Raw genomic sequence first — 7906 nt, 5'->3', positions numbered from 1 at the left:
AAAGGTGTCAGAAATGAGAGGAGCATGAAACGGTCTGAAAAATAGGAGAAGCATGAAGTGGCTTTGGAAAACATGAAGAGCCTGAAAAGGTGTGAAAAATATGAAGAGCTTCAAAAGGTGTCAAAAATATGAGGAGCATGAAACGGTCTGAAAAATAGGAGGAGCAAGAAGCGGTGTTGAAAAAGATTCAGAGCCTGAAAACGTTTGAAAAATATGAAGAGCTTCAAAAGGTGTGGAAAATATGAAGAGCTTCAAAATATGTCAAAAGCGAGATGAGTATGAAACGGTCTGAAAAATAGGAGGAGCATGAAGTGGTGTTGAAAAACATGAAGAGCCTGAAAATGTGTGAAATATATGACGAGCTTCAAAAGGTGTCAGAAATGAGAGGAGCAAGAAACGGTCTGAAAAATAGGAGAAGCATGAAGTGGCTTTGAAAAACATGAAGAGCCTGAAAAGGTGTGAAAAATATGGAGAGCTTCAAAAGGTGTCAGAAATATGAGGAGCATGAAACGGTTTGAAAAATAGGAGGAGCATGAAAAGGTGTTCAAAAACATGAAGAGCCTGAAAAGGTGTGAAAAATATGAAGAGCTTCAAAAGGTTTCAAAAATAGGAGGAGCATGAAACGGTCTGAAAAATAGGAGGAACATGAAGCGGTGTAAAAAACATGAAGAGCCTGAAAAGGTGTGAAAGATATGAAGACCTTCAAAAGGTGTCAAAAATATGAGGAGCATGAAACGGTCTGAAAAATAGGACCAGCATGAAGCGGTGTAATAAACATGAAGAGCCTGAAAAGGTGTGAAAAATATGAAGAGCTTCAAAAGGTGTGAAAAAAATGAAGAGCTTCAAAATGTGTCAAAAGTGAGATGAGCATGAAACGGTCTGAAAAATAGGATGAGCAAGAAGGGGTGTTGAAAAACATGAAGAGCCTGAAAACGTTTGAGAATTATGAAGAGCTTCAAAAGGTGTGAAAAATATGAAGAGCTTCAAAATGTGTCAAAAGTGAGATGAGCATGAAACGGTCTGAAAAATAGGAGGAGCATGAAGTGGTGTTGAAAAGCATGAAGAGCCTGAAAATATGTGAAATATATGAAGAGCTTCAAAAGTTGTCAGAAATGATAGAAACATGAAACGGTCTGAAAAATAGGATGAGCAAGAAGGGGTGCTGAAAAACATGAAGAGCGTGAAAACATTTGAGAAATATGAAGAGATTCAAAAGGTGTGAAAATTATGAAGAGCTTCAAAAGTGTCAAAAATGAGACGATCATGAAACGGTCTTGAAAATAGGACGAGCATGAAGCGGTGTTGAAAAACATGGGGAACCTGAAAAGGTGTGAAAAATATGAAGAGCTTCAAAAGGTGTCAAAAGCGAGATGAGTATGAAACGGTCTGAAAAATAGGAGGAGCATGAAGTGGTGTTGAAAAGCATGAAGAGCCAGAAAAGGTGTGAAAATATGAAGAGCTTCAAAAGGTGTCAAAAATATGAGGAGCATGAAACGGTCTGAAAAATGGGAGGAGCATGAAGCGGTGTTGAAAAACATGAAGAGCCTGAAAACGTGTGAAAAACATGAAGAGATTAAAAGTTGTGAGAAATATGAAGAGCTTCAAAAGTGTCAAAAATGAGACGAGCATGAAACGGTCTTGAAAATAGGATGAGCATGAAGCGGTGTTGAAAAACATGGGGAGCCTGAAAAGGTGTGAAAAATATGAAGAGCTTCAAAAGGTGTCAAAAATATGAGGAGCATGAAACGGTCTGAAAAATAGGAGGAGCATGAAACCGTGTTCAAAAACATGAAGAGCCTGAAAAGTTGTGAAAAATATGAAGAGCTTCAAACGGTTGGAAATACATGAGGAGCATGAAACGGTGTTGAAAAACATGAAGAGCCTGAAAAGGTGGGTAAAATATGAAGAGCTTCAAAACGTGTCAAAAATATGAGGAGCATGAAACGGTCTGAAAAATAGGAGAAGCATGAAGCGGTGTTGAAAAACATGAAGAACATGAAAAGGTGTGAAAAATATGAAGAACTTCAAAAGGTGTCAAAAATATGAGGAGCATGAACCGGTCTGAAAAATAGGAGGAACATGAAGCGGTGTTCAAAAACATGAAGAGCATGAAAAGGTGTGAAAAATATGAAAAGCTTCAAAAGGTGTCAAAAATATGAGGAGCATGAAACGGTCTGAAAAATAGGAGGAGCATGAAACCGTGTTCAAAAACATGAAGAGCCTGAAAAGTTGTGAAAAATATGAAGAGCTTCAAACGGTTGGAAATACATGAGGAGCATGAAACGGTGTTGAAAAACATGAAGAGCCTGAAAAGGTGGGTAAAATATGAAGAGCTTCAAAAGGTGTGAAATACATGAGGAGCATGAATCGGTCTGAAAAATAGGAGGAGCATGAAGTGGTGTTTAAAAACATGAAGAGACTGAATAGGTGTGAAAAATATGAAGAGCTTCAAAAGGTGTCAAAATATGAGGAGCATGAAACGGTTTGAAACATAGGGGGAGCATGAATCGGTTTTGAAAAACATGAAGAGCCTGAAAAGGTGGATAAAATATGAAGAGCTTCAAAAGTGGTCAAAAATATGAAGAGCATGAACCGGTCTGTAAAATAGGAGGATCATGAAGCGGTGTTCAAAATCATGAAGAGCCTGAAAAGGTGTGAAATATATGAAGAGCTTCAAAACGTGTCAAAAATATGAGGAGCATGAAACTGTCTGAAAAATAGGAGGCGCAAGAAGCGGTGTTGAAAAAAATGAACAGCCTGAAAACGTTTGAAAAATATGAAGAGCTTCAAAATTGTGAAATTAATGAGGAGCATGAAACGGTATGAAAAATACGAGAAGCATGAAGTGGTGTGGAATACCATCAAGAGCCTGAAAAGATGTGAAAAATATGAAGAGCTTCAAAAGGTGTGAAATTCATGAGGAGCATGATAAGATCTGAAAAATATGAGAAGCATGAAGTGGTGTGGAAAAACATGAAGAGCCTGAAAAGGTGTGAAAAATATGAAGAGCTTCAAAAGGTGTCAAAAATATGAAGAGCATGAAACGGTCTGAAATTTTGGTGGATCATGAGCGGTGTTCAAAAACATGAAGAGCCTGATAAGGTGTGAAAAATATGAAAAGTTTGAAAAGTTGTCAAAAATGAGATGAGCATGAAACGGTCTGAAAAATAGGAGGAACATGAAGCGGTGTTGAAAAACATGAAGAGCCTGAAAATGTGTGAAAAATATGAAGAGATTCTAAAGGTTTCAAAAATGAGATGAGCATGAAACGGTCTGAAAAATAGGAGGAGCATGAAGGGGTGGTGCAAAACATGAAGAGCCTGAAATGTTGTGAAAAATTTGAAAAGCTTCAAAAGGTGTCAAAAATGAGATGAGCATGAAACTGTCTGAAAAATAGGAGGACCATGAAGTGGTGTTGAAAAACATGAAGAGCCTGAAAAGGAGTGAAAAATATGAAGAGCTTCAATAAGTGTCAAAAATATGAGGAGCATGAAACGGTCTGAAAAATAGGAGGAGCATGAAACGGGGATCAAAAACATGAAGAGTCTGAAAATGTGTGAAATATATGAAGAGCTTCAAAAGGTGTCAAAAATATGAGGAGCATGAAAGGTCTGAAAAATAGGACGAGCATGAAGTGGTGCTAAAACACATGAAGAGCCTGAAAAGTTGTGAAATAATGAAGAGCTTCTAAAGGTGTCAAAAATATGAGGAGGATGAAACGGTCTGAAAAAAAGGAGGAGCATGAAGTGGTGTTGAAAAACCTGAACAGCCTGAAAAGGTGTGAAAAATATGAAGAGCTTCAAAACGTGTCAAAAATATGAGGAGCATGAAACGGTCTGGAAAATAGGAGGAGCATGAAGCGGTGTTCAAAAACATGAAGAGTCTGAAAACGTGTGAAAAATATGAAGAGCTTCAAAAGGTGTCAAAACTATTAGGGGCATGAAACGGTCTGAAAAATAGGAGAAGCGTGAAGCTGTGTTCAAAAACATGAAGAGCCTGAAAAGGTGTGAAAAATATGAAGAGCTTCAAAAGGTATGAAAAATATGAGGAGCATGAAAAGGTCTGAAAAATAGAAGCAGCATGAAATGGTGTTGAAAAACATGAAGAGCCTGAAAAGGTGTGAAAAATATGAAGAGCTTCAAAAATGTGAAAAATATGAAGAGCTTCAAAAGGTGTGAAATATATGAAGAGTTTCAAAAGGTGTTAAAAATTAGATGAGCATGAAACGGTCTGAAAAATAGAAGGAGCATGAAGTGGTGTTGAAAAACATGAAGAGCCTGAAAAGGTGTGAAAAATATGAAGAGCTTCAAAAGGTGTGAAATTCATGAGGAGCATGTAACGGTCTGAAAAATATGAGAAGCATGAAGTGGTGTCGAAAAACATGAAGAGCCTGAAAAGGTGTGAAAAATATGAAGAGCTTCAAAAGGTGTCAAAAATATGAAGAGCATGAAACGGTCTGATATTTTGGAGGATCATGATCGGTGTTCAAAAACATGAAGAGCCTGAAAAGGTGTGAAAAATATGAAGAGCTTCAAATGGTGTCAAAACTATGAGAAGCATGAAACGGTGTGAAAGATAGGAGGAGCATGAAACGGTGATCAGAAACATGAAGAGCCTGAAACGTTGTGAAAAATATGAAGAGCTTCAAAAGGTGTGAAATCTATGAGAAGCATGAAAAGGTTTGAAAAATACGAGAAGCATGAAGTGGTGTGGAAAAACATGAAGAACCTGAAAAGGTGTGAAAAATATGAAGACCTTCAAATGGTGTCAAAAATATGAGAAGCATGAAACGGTCTGAAAGATAGGAGGAGCATGAAACGGTGATCAGAAACATGAAGAGCCTGAAAAGTTGTGAAAAATGTGAAGAGCTTCAAAATCTGTGAAATTCATGAGGAGCATGAAACGGTCTGAAAAATAGAAGCATGAAGTGGTGTGGAAAAACATGAAGAGCCTGAAAAGGTGTGAAAAATATGAAGAGCTTGAAAACCTGTGAAATACATGAGGAGCATGAAACTCTCTGAAAAATAGGAGGAGCATGAAGTGGTGTTCAAAAACATGAAGAGTCTGAAAAGGTGTGAAAAATATGAAGAGCTTCAATAGGTGTGAAAAATATGAGGAGCATGAAGCGGTGTGCAAAAACATGAAGAGCCTGATAAGGTGTGAAAAATATGAAAAGTTTGAAAAGGTGTCAAAAATGAAATGAGCATGAAACGGTCTGAAAAATAGGAGGAACATGAAGTGGTGTTGAACAACATGAAGAGCCGGAAAAAGTGTGAAAAATATGAAGAGATTCTAAAGGTTTCAAAAATGAGATGAGCATGAAACGGTCTGAAAAATAGGAGGAGCATGAAGTGGTGGTGCAAAACATGAAGAGCATGAAAATGCCTGAAAAATATGAAGAGGTTCAAAAGGTGTGAAATGCATGAGGTGTATGAAACTCTCTGAAAAATAGAAGGAGCATGAAGCGGTGTTCAAAAACATGAAGAGCCTGAAATGTTGTGAAAAATTTGAAAAGCTTCAAAAGGTGTCAAAAATGAGATGAGCATGAAACTGTCTGAAAAATAGGAGGAGCATGAAGTGGTGTTGAAAAACCTGAAGAGCCTGAAAAGGTGTGAAAAATATGAAGAGCTTCAAAATGTGTCAAAAATATGAGGAGCATGAAACGGCCTGGAAAATATGAGGAGCATGAAGCGGTGTTCAAAAACATGAAGAGTCTGAAAACGTGTGAAAAATATGAAGAGCTTCAAAAGGTGTCAAAACTATTAGGGGAATGAAACGGTCTGAAAAATACGAGGAGCATGAAGTGGTGTTGAAAAACATGAAGAGCCTGAAAATGTGTGAAAAATATGAAGACCTTCAAAAGGTGTCAAAAATATGAGGAGCTTGAAACGGTCTGAAAAATAGGAGGAGCATGAAGCTGTGTTCAAAAACATGAAGAGCCTGAAAAGGTGTGAAAAATATGAAGAGCTTCAAAAGGTGTCAAAAATATGAGGAGCATGAATAGGTCTGAAAAATAGGAGGAGCATGAAGCGGTGTTCAAAAACATGAAGAGCCTGAAAAGGTGTGAAAAATATGAAGAGCTTCAAAAGGTGTCAAAAATATGAGGAGCAAGAAATGGTCTGAAAAATAGAAGGAGCATGAAAAGGTCTTCATAAACATGAAGAGCCTGAAAAGGTGTGAAAAGTATGAAGAGCTTCAAAAGGTGTCAAAAATGTGAGGAGCATGAAACGGTCTGAAAAATAGGAGGAGCATGAAGCGGTGTTCAAAAACATGAAGAGCCTGAAATGGTGTGAAAAATATGAAGAGATTCAAAACGTGTCAAAAATATGAGGAGCATGAAACGGTCTGAAAAAAGGAAGAGAAAGAAAGGGTGTTGAAAATCATGAAGAGACTGAAAAGGTGTGAAAAATATGAAGAGCTTCCAAAGATGTGAAAAATATGAAGAGCTTCAAAAGGTGTCAACAATGAGATGAGCATGAAACGGTCTGAAAAATACGAGGAACATGAAGGTGTGTTGAAAATCATGAAAAGCCTGAAAAAGTGTGAAAAATATGAAGAGCTTCAAAAGATGTGAAAAATATGAAGAGCATCAAAAGATGTCAAAATGAGATGAGCATGAAACGGTCTGAAATATAGGAGGAGCATGAAGTGGTGATGAAAAAAATGAAAAGCCTGAAAAGGTGTGAAATATATGAAGAGCTTCAAAAGGTGTCAAAAATATGAGGAGAAAGAAACGGTCTGCAAAATAGGAGGAGCATGAAATGGTGTTCAAAAACACGAAGAGCATGAAAAGCTGTGAGAAATATGAAGAGCTTCAAAAGGTGTGAAAAATATGAGGAGCATGAAATGGTCTGAAAAATAGGAGGAGCATGAAGCGGTGTTCAAAAACATGACGAGCCTGAAAAGGTGTGAAAAATATGAAGAGCTTCAAAAGGTGTGAAATAAATGAGGAGCATGAAACGGTCTGAAAAATAGGAGAAGCATGAAGCGGTGTTGAAAAACATGAAGAACATGAAAAGGTGTGAAAAATATGAAGAGATTCAAAACGTGTCAAAAATATGAGGAGCATGAAACGGTCTGAAAAAAGGAAGAGAAAGAAAGGGTGTTGAAAATCATGAAGAGACTGAAAAGGTGTGAAAAATATGAAGAGCTTCCAAAGATGTGAAAAATATGAAGAGCTTCAAAAGGTGTCAACAATGAGATGAGCAGGAAACGGTCTGAAAAATACGAGGAACATGAAGGTGTGTTGAAAATCATGAAAAGCCTGAAAAAGTGTGAAAAATATGAAGAGCTTCAAAAGATGTGAAAAATATGAAGAGCATCAAAAGATGTCAAAATGAGATGAGCATGAAACGGTCTGAAATATAGGAGGAGCATGAAGTGGTGATGAAAAAAATGAAAAGCCTGAAAAGGTGTGAAATATATGAAGAGCTTCAAAAGATGTCAAAAATATGAGGAGAAAGAAACGGTCTGCAAAATAGGAGGAGCATGAAATGGTGTTCAAAAACACGAAGAGCATGAAAAGCTGTGAGAAATATGAAGAGCTTCAAAAGGTGTGAAAAATATGAGGAGCATGAAATGGTCTGAAAAATAGGAGGAGCATGAAGCGGTGTTCAAAAACATGACGAGCCTGAAAAGGTGTGAAAAATATGAAGAGCTTCAAAAGGTGTGAAATAAATGAGGAGCATGAAATGGTCTGAAATATAGGAGGAGCATTAAGCGGTGTTCAAAAACATGAAGAGCCTCAAAAGGTGTTAAAAATATGAAGAGCTTCTCAAGGTGTCAAAAATATGAGGAGCATGAAACGGTCTGAAAAACAGGAGTAGCATGAAGTGGTGTTGAATAACATCAAGAGCCTGAAAATGTGTGAAAAATATGAAGAGCTTCAAAAGGTGTGAAATTCATG

The sequence above is a fragment of the Dama dama genome, unplaced genomic scaffold, assembly GCF_033118175.1.
Source record: "Dama dama isolate Ldn47 unplaced genomic scaffold, ASM3311817v1 ptg000088l, whole genome shotgun sequence".
NCBI classification, from domain to species: Eukaryota; Metazoa; Chordata; class Mammalia; order Artiodactyla; family Cervidae; genus Dama; species Dama dama.
Note: the sequence above shows the minus strand (reverse complement) of the source record.